At 40.6% G+C, this 12,076-nt stretch overlaps 1 long non-coding RNA gene across 1 annotated transcript; it reads right to left on the reverse strand.

Annotated features, from left to right (window-relative positions):
* Positions 1 to 7,781: 7,781 nt before the first annotated feature.
* LOC127921763 (uncharacterized) lies at positions 7,782 to 8,725 on the reverse strand. Its single transcript, XR_008109508.1, has 3 exons — positions 8,554 to 8,725; positions 8,027 to 8,145; positions 7,782 to 7,985 (listed from the first exon to the last, which is right to left on the reverse strand). It is a non-coding gene; the product is annotated as an uncharacterized LOC127921763 (long non-coding RNA).
* Between the last annotated feature and the right edge of the window lie 3,351 nt (positions 8,726 to 12,076).

Genomic DNA, 12,076 nt, shown 5'->3' on the forward strand with positions numbered 1-12,076 from the left:
ATGATATGACTCCCACCAGTCTTAGTGTGATAATATAATACATGATATGACTCCCACCAGTCTTAGTGTGATAATATACTATATGATATGACTCCCACCAGCCTTAGTGTGATAATATAATACATGATATGACTCCCACCATTCTTAGTGTGATAATATAATACATGATATGACTCCCACCAGTCTTAGTGTGATAATATACTATATGATGTGACTCCCACCAGTCTTAGTGTGATAATATAATACATGATATGACTCCCACCAGCCTTAGTGTGATAATATAATACATGATATGACTCCCACCAGTCTTAGTGTGATAATATAATACATGATATGACTCCCACCAGTCTTAGTGTGATAATATACTATATGATATGACTCCCACCAGTCTTAGTGTGATAATATACTATATGATATGACTCCCACCAGTCTTAGTGTGATAATATACTATATGATATGACTCCCACCAGTCTTAGTGTGATAATATACTATATGATATGACTCCCACCAGTCTTAGTGTGATAATATACTATATGATGTGACTCCCACCAGTCTTAGTGTGATAATATACTATATGATATGACTCCCACCAGTCTTAGTGTGATAATATACTAATATATGACTCCCACCAGTCTTATGATATGATGACTCCCACCAGTCTTAGTGTGATAATATAATACATGATATGACTCCCACCAGTCTTAGTGTGATAATATACTATATGATGTGACTCCCACCAGTCTTAGTGTGATAATATAATACATGATATGACTCCCACCAGCCTTAGTGTGATAATATAATACATGATATGACTCCCACCAGTCTTAGTGTGATAATATACTATATGATGTGACTCCCACCAGTCTTAGTGTGATAATATACTATATGATATGACTCCCACCAGTCTTAGTGTGATAATATACTATATGATATGACTCCCACCAGTCTTAGTGTGATAATATACTTAGTCTTGTGATAATATACTATATGATGTGACTCCCACCAGTCTTAGTGTGATAATATACTATATGATATGACTCCCACCAGTCTTAGTGTGATAATATACTATATGATATGACTCCCACCAGTCTTAGTGTGATAATATACTATATGATATGACTCCCACCAGTCTTAGTGTGATAATATACTATATGATGTGACTCCCACCAGTCTTAGTGTGATAATATACTATATGATATGACTCCCACCAGTCTTAGTGTGATAATATACTATATGATATGACTCCCACCAGTCTTAGTGTGATAATATAATACATGATATGACTCCCACCAGTCTTAGTGTGATAATATACTATATGATATGACTCCCACCAGTCTTAGTGTGATAATATAATACATGATATGACTCCCACCAGTCTTAGTGTGATAATGACTCCCACCAGTCTTAGTGTGATAATATATACATGATATGACTCCCACCAGCCTTAGTGTGATAATATACTACATGATATGACTCCCACCAGTCTTAGTGTGATAATATACTACATGATATGACTCCCACCAGCCTTAGTGTGATAATATACTACATGATATGACTCCCACCAGTCTTAGTGTGATAATATAATACATGATATGACTCCCACCAGTCTTAGTGTGATAATATACTACATGATATGACTCCCACCAGCCTTAGTGTGATAATATACTACATGATATGACTCCCACCAGCCTTAGTGTGATAATATAATACATGATATGACTCCCACCAGTCTTAGTGTGATAATATAATACATGATATGACTCCCACCAGTCTTAGTGTGATAATATACTATATGATGTGACTCCCACCAGTCTTAGTGTGATAATATAATACATGATATGACTCCCACCAGCCTTAGTGTGATAATATACTATATGATATGACTCCCACCAGCCTTAGTGTGATAATATAATACATGATATGACTCCCACCAGTCTTAGTGTGATAATATAATACATGATATGACTCCCACCAGTCTTAGTGTGATAATATACTATATGATGTGACTCCCACCAGTCTTAGTGTGATAATATACTATATGATATGACTCCCACCAGCCTTAGTGTGATAATATACTATATGATATGACTCCCACCAGCCTTAGTGTGATAATATACTATATGATATGACTCGCACCAGCCTTAGTGTGATAATATAATACATGATATGACTTTATATCATGCTATATAAAGCATTTGTGAATTCACAGGGTCCCAATTTTGGATGTGCTCAAATAAATTGGGATCTTGACAGATACACTACATATATCCTGACTGAGTTTACAGCACCCCTAGCCTTCAAATGGAGAGCACATAATGGCTCCCACTCTGTGACTGGTGATGTAGGGTGAAGTTGACTCTAGACGCTGATCTTGAGTCAGTTTAGCATTTCCACCACAAAAGGTTAAGGTTAGGATCGGGGGAGGGATTGCTGATCATAGATCTATACCGAGGGGAAACTTCCCAGAGTTTGACTGGCCACCGACGACCATATACAATGCATTACGAACATTTTCACACCCCTTCACTTTTTACACATTTTGTTGCGTTACAGCCTTGTTCTAAAATTTATTAAAACATTTTTTCTGTCATCAATCTGCACACAATACCACATATTAACAAAGCAAAAACCGTTTTTTTTTGAAATTTTACCAAATTTTACACAAATAATCCACTTACATGCAGGGAGGACAAAAAGAAAAACCTATTATTGACTTTCAAATGAATCATTAGACACAGTTTAACACAATAGTAACACTAAGACATGGCTTTGAAATATACTTGAGGCCAATGAGTAACAAGTAGGCTAGCTAACCAGAGAGAGAAGAGGAAACTGTGGCTGTCAGAGTGAGATGGGAGGGAGAACAGTAGCAGGGTTAGTAGTTTCCTGGGTCTGTGAGGTCCGAGTGAGATGGGAGGGAGAACATTAGCAGGGTTAGTAGTTTCCTGTATCTGTGAGGTCCGAGTGAGATGGGAGGGAGAACAGTAGCAGGGTTAGTAGTTTCCTGTATCTGTGAGGTCAGAGTGAGATGGGAGGGAGAACAGTAGACAGGTTAGTAGTTTCCTGGGTCTGTGAGGTCAGAGTGAGATGGGAGGGAGAACAGTAGCAGGGTTATTTGTTTCCTGGGTCTGTGAGGTCAGAGTGAGATGGGAGGGAGAGCAGTAGCAGGGTTAGTAGTTTCCTGGGTCTGTGAGGTCAGAGTGAGATGGGAGGGACCGCTCAATCTATCAACCACAATGAGGAGAGCACTGTCTCGTTCAAGGCCGACTAGATTGTATTTGAGTTGCCCACAGCAACAAATGGGCATCAAATTGGTATATCATATGATGTGTGTAAACTGATATGTTAAACACCAATCCAGGAGTTGTAAAATCTGGCAGGAGACTTCAATGTAGTCCGCCTGGAACATGGCCAACAATATGAGTGGTGTTGGAGGAAAGACTTGGTAAAAATGAAGGAAGCTTTCAGCAGCCATCTTGTTGACAAGCAGAGACAACAGAGTAGGGTGACCAGATGTCCCCAGTTTTTGGTAGCCTGTCCCCAGCTGGAGCCGTCCCCGTTTTTAACAGTGTATTAAAAACAGTCTGCAGTGAAATGATATTTTACGTGGCAAGAAAAAATGAAAAGCCTACCGGTTGACGTCTCAATCGCGTTGTGCTTGTTTCCTCCAGCAGAGGGGGCTGCTCGCTATAGCAGCTTCATTCACTCTTCTTCTTCTACTAACTACTTGCTGTCGCTAGTTTTACAGAGAACTTTGTGGAAAACTCGGCCAGAAGATAGCAAGGGTTTTCTGTTAGAGAGTGGAGAGGAGGAAGACGGGATAGGAAGAAGAGTGAAAGAGAGAGAGGAGGAAATGGAAAGATATGGTTACAGAGCCTGCCACTTTATTATTCCAAACAATGTTTTTGAGATACAGACTTCTACAGATGCACAATCGAGAGCATCCTGTCGGGCTGTATCACCGCCTGGTACGGCAACTGCTCCGCCCACAACCGTATGGCTCTCCAGAGGGTAGTGAGGTCTGCACAACGCATCACCGGGGGAAAACTACCTGCCCTCCAGGACACCTACACCACCCGATGTCACAGGAAGGCCATAAAGATCAACAAGGACAACAACCACCCGAGCCCCTGCCTGTTCACCCCGCTATCATTCAGAAGGCGAGGTCAGTACAGGTGCATCAAAGCAGGGACCGAGAGACTGAAAAACAGCTTCTATCTCAAGGCCATCAGACAGTTAAACAGCCACCACTAACATTGAGTGGCTGCTACCAACACACTGATTCCAGCCACTTTAATAATGGGAATGGATGGAAATTGATGTAAAATATATCCCTAGCCACTTTAAACAATGCTACTTAATATAATGTTTACATACCCTACATTACTCATCTCATATGTATATACTGTACTCAATACCATCTACTGCATCTTGCCTACGCTGTTCTGTACCAATCACTCATTCATATATCTTTATGTACATATTCTTTATCCCTTTACACTTGTGTCTATAAGGTAGTAGTTTTGGAATTGTTAGGTTAGATTACTCATTGGTTATTACTACATTATCGTAACTAGAAGCACAAACATTTCGCTACACTCGCATTAACATCTGCTAACCATGTGTATGTGACAAATAAATTAGATTTGATTTGATAGAAAGTAGATGTTAACTGTCATATCATCCACTGTCTATCCACAGGTTAACTGTCATAACATCTACTGTCTATCCACAGGTTAACTGTCACTGTCTAACATCCACACTCTATCCACAGGTTAACTGTCATAACATCCACTGTCTATCCACAGGTTAAATGTCATAACATCTACTGTCTATCCACAGGTTAAATGTCATAACATCCACTGTCTATCCACAGGTTAACTGTCATAACATCTACTGTCTATCCACAGGTTAAATGTCATAACATCCACTGTCTATCCACAGGTTAATGTCATACCATCTACTGTCTATCCACAGGTTAAATGTCATAACATCCACTGTCTAATCCACAGGTTAATGTCATACCATCTACTGTCTATCCACAGGTTAATGTCATACCATCTACTGTCTATCCACAGGTTAATGTCATACCATCTACTGTCTATCCACAGGTTATCCACAGGTTAATCATAACATCCACTGTCTATCCACAGGTTAATGTCATACCATCTACTGTCTATCCACAGGTTAAGTGTCGTAACATCTACTGTCTATCCACAGGTTAAATGTCATAACATCTACTGTCTATCCACAGATTAACTGTTATAACATCTACTGTACGTAGGTAAACTGAGAGAATATACAATATTTGGCTTGTGTCAAAAAGTGATTGATTACCTTTTTATGTGTCACGTGGTTATGCCCATTTATATACATCCTGTCCGGATGTTCTCACGCTATGGAAGTTTACATACATTTAGTTTGGAGTCAGTAAAACTCGTTTGTCAACCACTCTACAAATTTCTTGTTAACAAACTATAGTTTTGGCAAGTCGGTTAGGACATCTGCTTTATTCATGACACAAGTAATTTTTCCAACAATTGTTTCACAGATTATTTCACTTATAATTCACTGTATCACAATTCCAGTGGGCCAGAAGATTACATACACTAAGTTGACTGTGCCTTTAAACAGCTTGGAAAATTACAGAAAATTATGTCATGGTTTTATTAGCTACTGATGGGCTAATTGACATAATTTCAGTCAGTTGGAGGTTTACCTGTGGATGTATTTCAAGGCCTACCTTCAAACCCAGTGACTCTTTGCTTGACATCATGGGAAGATCAAAATAAATCAGCTAACACCTCAGAAAAAAAAGTTAACTTCCACAAGTCTGGTTCATCCTTGGGAGATATTTCCAAATGTCTGAACGTACCAGGTTCATCTGTACAAACAATTGTACTCAAGTATAAACACCATGTGACCACACAGCCGTCATACAGCTCAGGAAGGAGGTGCATTCTGTCTCCTAGAGATGAACATATTTTGGTGTAGAAAGTGTGAATCAATCCCAGAACAGCAAAGGACCTTGTGAAGATGCTGGAGGAAACGGGTACAAAAGTATCTATATCTACAGTAAAACGAGTCCTATATCGACATAACCTGAAAGGCCGCTCAGCAAGGAAGAAGCCACTGCTCAAAAACCGCCATAAAAAAGCCAGCCTACGGTTTGCAACTGCACATGGGGACAAATATCGTACTTTTTGGAGAAATGTCCTCTGGTCCGATGAAACAAAAATAAAACTGTACAACATAGTCTTCTGTAACAAGCAATACATATTAAATATGTTCACATACATCCATGACTGAATGGTTTCACAAACTCCTTTAAAGGTTTTGTAAGTACGTTGTAAGTACGTTCTAACAGGCCTCATTTAGCAGTCTGAATTCATCTAGAGACACCAAAACATCAACATTTAGAGAAGCTTGGAGATTATTCCGCAAGTAAGGGCAAAGAGCTGATTTATCTAACTCTTTACAGACCAAAGGAATTTCCAGAGCTAGAAATCCCTGAGACTGTGTATGATAACTGTGACCCGTATGTCTAATGGTTATTGTATATGTTAGCTACAGAGGAGTTTACAGTATGTCAAAGAGCTTTATAAAGGCAAAGAGAGCAATGAATTGACCGACATACCCCAAGGGGGAGAGAGAGACAGCGATTTCATTCATTGAAGGTAAATCACCATACACCTAGAATTGGTCTCGGAGACATGTTTTCTGCAGTTTTCTGTGGTTTATCTGTGTTAGACTTGTCAGAGGACAGTTACTTATACTCAGACAGACCAACCCCGGAAAATACTTTTTAATTTCACAGGCTCCCTAAACAGCAGCTCCATAAGTTCACTACAACAAATTCCCAACTGTTTCAAATGTTCAAACTCAGGCCTCCCCCATTCACTACATAAATTCCCAAATGTTTCACATATTCTTTCAGTTCAACAAGGTCACTACACCTCAATCAACATGACATTTTTATTGCAAACATATGCTTTACTTCAAAGGAACAGCTGCACTATCATGTTACATAAGCACTCGCTCGATAGCGTGAGAACATCCAGACAGGATGTACATAAATGGGCAAAACCACGTGACACATAAAATAGATCATCAATCACTTTTTGACACATGCCGAATACTGTATTCTCTCTAAAGTGGTCAGTGTGATTGTCCAGAAATATTGTTAGTAAGATATACTAAGTGTTTGCACATTTTTCAGTATAGCGGTTGAGTCCTAAAGCAAAGATAAAACATGAAACTGTTCAATCATTTACATATTACCTGAATGTTATCCTCTTTCTGTTAACTGAAGTTTACATTTTCATTCTGTCATGAATTTTTAACTCCATTTTGAAGGGAACAAAACTACAGACGTTACATCCGACTAACATGCTGCTAACACTTAGTACATCTGGGATGTGTTCATTAGTGTACAAAATAACAAAGTGTTTTGCAATGGTACATTTGTTTTACTTCCATTGTATAAATGATTTTGATAAAAAAAATATGTATTCATATTTTTTGTGTTTATATATAAATGTTCCATGAGCGACATGTTTGGTGTCTGATAATTGTGTTCTCTTCAGGTGAAATCATTACTAGTGAATCCAGAACAATCCGTTTCAGGTTATTATAAAACCACAATGATTTTGTATTTTTTTTAGGACATCTCCCTCTGCAAAGTTGGTAGCTAAGGTGAACTGTGGTATGAACAACACAGAGTTAGACTGGCCTCTCTCTCAGAACCTAGAGAGATGTGTTAATAGAGCAGTAGTCTCTTACCTTGGGGTGGTCAGTGTTATTATAGATCAGTAGTCTCTTACCTTGGGGTGGTCAGTGTTATTATAGAGCAGTAGTCTCTTACCTTGGGGTGGTCAGTATTATTCTATAGCAGTAGTATCTTACCTTGGGGTGGTCAGTGTTATTATAGAGCAGTAGTCTCTTACCTTGGGGTGGTCAGTGTTATTAGAGCAGTAGTCTCTTACCTTGGGGTGGTCAGTGTTATTATAGAGCAGGAGTCTCTTACCTTGGGGTGGTCAGTGTTATTATAGAGCAGTAGTCTCTTACCTTGGGGTGGTCAGTGTTATTAGAGCAGTAGTCTCTTACCTTGGGGTGGTCAGTGTTATTAGAGCAGTAGTCTCTTACCTTGGGGTGGTCAGTATTATTCTATAGCAGTAGTCTCTTACCTTGGGGTGGTCAGTGTTATTATATAGCAGTAGTCTCTTACCTTGGGGTGGTCAGTGTTATTATATAGCAGTAGACTCTTACCTTGGGGTGGTCAGTGTTATTATATAGCAGTAGTCTCTTACCTTGGGGTGGTCAGTGTTATTATATAGCAGTAGTCTCTTACCTTGGGGTGGTCAGTGTTATTATATAGCAGTAGTCTCTTACCTTGGGGTGGTCAGTGTTATTATAGAGCAGTAGTCTCTTACCTTGGGGTGGTCAGTGTTATTATATAGCAGTAGTCTCTTACCTTGGGGTGGTCAGTGTTATTAGAGCAGTAGTCTCTTACCTTGGGGTGGTCAGTGTTATTATATAGCAGTAGTCTCTTACCTTGGGGTGGTCAGTGTTATTAGAGCAGTAGTCTCTTACCTTGGGGTGGTCAGTGTTATTAGAGCAGTAGTCTCTTACCTTGGGGTGGTCAGTGTTGTGCCATCAACCCATTTCCAGGTCTTCTCAGTAACATAGTCAGTCAGACCATTCCAGGCTTCAGGGACTGAGTAAAACTCATTGAAGAATGTCTTTTGTGACAGAAAACAACATTGTTAATATAAAGTCTCCACTGTTATTCTCTCTCTCTCTCTCTTTTACCTGTTAATCCTTGCTGTCTATGATCACCAGATCTGCTCCTCTGCTCAGACAGTCCTGTCTGGCGTAATCCCAGGTGTTCTTCACAGTGGAGATGTAGAAAGTAGAGATGTAGTAACAGCTGCCTTCAAACCTCATCCATCCATTAGAGCAACAGGTTTTCTCTGTTGAAAAATACAACACAATAAATAAATACAATTACTTGGGTCTATCCAAAAAGTGTTACCTAAAGGTTGTATACTGTTTAGGATTGTCATTTTGATGAGGATTGACATCAAAAGGAATACCAGTTCAGTTCTTATTCCGATAGTTGTCTCTCTCCCTTTCTAACTGGTCTCTCTCTTTAGTCATGTTAATTTTATGAGTCTCCGATGCTTCTGTTATCTGCATAGGATGGATACATGGTGAAAACATCATTTGTTACTGCTACTGGTCTTGGTGGCTGGAGTGGCTGGAGTCTTTGACAATGTTTAGGGCCTTCCTTTGACACCGCCTGGTGTAGAGCTCCTGGATGGCAGGCAGCTTAGCCCCGGTGCTGTACTGGGCCGTATGCACTACCATCTGTAGTGCCTTGCGGTCGGAGGTCAAGCGGTTGCCATATCAGTTAGTGATGCAACCAGTTACTAGGATGCAACATAGTTACTAGGTAAAACAACAGGTGAGTAGTTCTAATCACCAGCACTTCTTACAACTAGGTGATAAGCAATGAATTTGGACACCAACTCATAGTCGACAGACAGGCCTATGGTCCCAGCCATTAAAACACACAGCAGCCCCAGACACACTGCAAAAACTGTGAAGGGTCTCTTCCCTGAGCTTCTCAGGCTCTGTAGACACATCAAATAAACTGTTGTGTGTGTGTGTGTGTGTGTGTGTGTGTGTGTGTGTGTGTGTGTGTGTGTGTGTGTGTGTGTGTGTGTGTGTGTGTGTGTGTGTGTGTGTGTGTGTGTGTGTGTGTGTGTGTGTGTGTGTGTGTGTGTGTGTGTGTTACCTGAGTGCTGGTCTCCTGGTCCATTATTAGGAGCAGTGTCTGCTGTCTCTTCTCTCTTGGTGCTGGTCTCACCGTCTCTCAGGGTGTCTGCACTGACGTAGATATCCACAATCCTCTCCTTCATCTCACCTCTGTCAAACTTGACCTTATTGGTCATATCTGGCTCAGCATAGATGGCTTCAGACATCTCCAACAACGTACTGTGTTTTCTGTCTAACAGGTGTACGTTAAGTCTATCCAGGTTCATGTGACATCGTTACCTCTGCCCTGTGTCTGTTCCTGTTCCTTACTGTAGGTGGCACTGTTTTCAGCAGCTCCAGGATAACAATGGCAGCAACTAGAGGTTGATTGCGTTGTACCTTTTTGAGACAGTACATTCAGTCAATCGGCCTTCTCTATTAGAGCTAAAATATGATGGAATGCAATGCTCACGGACTAGAGAAGCTGCACTCATTATTGTACTTTACATTTCAATTGAAAACAAGCCTCAAATCTATCCAAACCTGTACACATGAGTTATCTGTGGTTCCTCATTATAGTGTGTTGTTGTTAGAATGACATATTATTGGATGTAATGTATTTGTATGTTGTATTGTTTTAGTGTGTATTTGTTTTTAGATGATGGCTGTGTAAAGGCCCTTACCTGCCCAGGGACTATGGGTGTAAATTATCTTTTGGCACATTTACATGGATGTAATTTGATGCTCATTAATGGATGTAAAAAATATTGACTTCCCCACTTTAGCTTCTAATGGAAAAATGTTTGCACTTTAAACATACCCGATAATTGAGGTGATAAAAACAATTTTGATGACTTCATCACATGACATCACCAATGGCCTTATGCCCTCTATGCTTGGGACATCAATGGAAAAATGTCAACTTTGTTTAGAGGGGTTTCAGAAGCAGAAGATTTGATAAGATCTTCACAGTTTCCAATTGACAGATTTAAGAGAATATACAAATAACAAAACATTTCCACAGTGTATTATGACTGAGTTCCCACAGTGTATTATGACAGTGTATTATGACAGAGTTCCCACAGTGTATTATGACAGAGTTCCCACAGTGTATTATGACTGAGTTCCCACAGTGTATTATGACAGAGTTCCCACAGTGTATTATGTCAGACAGTTCCCACAGTGTAGGGTTTATGTCAGAGTTCCCACAGTGTATTATGACAGAGACAGAGTTCCCACAGTGTATTATGACAGAGTTCCCACGGTGTATTTGTATTTTGACAAGTTCCCACAGTGTATTATGACAGAGTTCCCACAGTGTATTATGACAGAGTGTTCCCACAGTGTATTATGACAGAGTTCCCACAGTGTATTATGACAGAGTTCCCACAGTGTATTATGACAAGTAGTTCCCACAGTGTATTATGACAAAGTTCCCACAGTGTATTATGACAGAGTTCCCACAGTGTATTATGACAGAGTTCCCACAGTGTATTATGACAGAGTTCCCACAGTGTATTATGACAGAGTTCCCACAGTGTATTATGACAGAGTTCAGAGTTCATTACATATTTCCACCCTGTCTTTTTGTACAACATAACATATACATACCGGTTATGTCTGATGACTTGACTCTCTTTGCAATGATTCCACTGTTCCACATGACATCTACCTACATGAACTATTATACAACTCTACAGCTCTACTCTATTCCACAGGAGAAGAGAAAGCATCACACAGATCCTTAGATACAGGGACAGAGTCAAAGGTGGCCCTCCAGTAGATGCAGTACTAACTACAGGTACAGCTGTAGTGTTGGTGACAGAGGCCTGTGCTGTAGAGTTCACAACCACCCCCACAGAGTCCTTTACTGAGCCCAGACACACACCCACGTTGCCTGCCCTGTCAACTACCACTAGCTCTACCTTCTTTGAACAGCAGGTGGCGCTGTACTCAATCCGGGTCACGTTCTCGCCCCCGGTGCCCACCTCTGTAGAAGTGTTCAGGGTCCCGTTGCCCTGGCGCAGGGTGACTCGGTCGATGCCAGTCCCGTTGGCACCGTCGGTCAGGTTGGCAGAGAGCTGCCAGTTAGAGGCACCGCAGTCAGCCGGGCAGTTGGACGAGACGCTGACCAGCCCCACACTGGGGAGGGCTGAAATCTTTCACCTGGAGGAGGGGAGACAGAGAGGGAGCGATAGAGAGCTTAGTCAGACAACTGAAGTAGTGGTGGTGGTAGAACCATCTCTGACCTGTAGCGCTGTTAGCATTCTTATCTGGGCCATGAGGGAGAGAGGATATGAGGAAAGGAGGCCAGACC

Source organism: Oncorhynchus keta, unplaced genomic scaffold (assembly GCF_023373465.1).
Source record: "Oncorhynchus keta strain PuntledgeMale-10-30-2019 unplaced genomic scaffold, Oket_V2 Un_contig_2347_pilon_pilon, whole genome shotgun sequence".
Taxonomy (NCBI): Eukaryota; Metazoa; Chordata; class Actinopteri; order Salmoniformes; family Salmonidae; genus Oncorhynchus; species Oncorhynchus keta.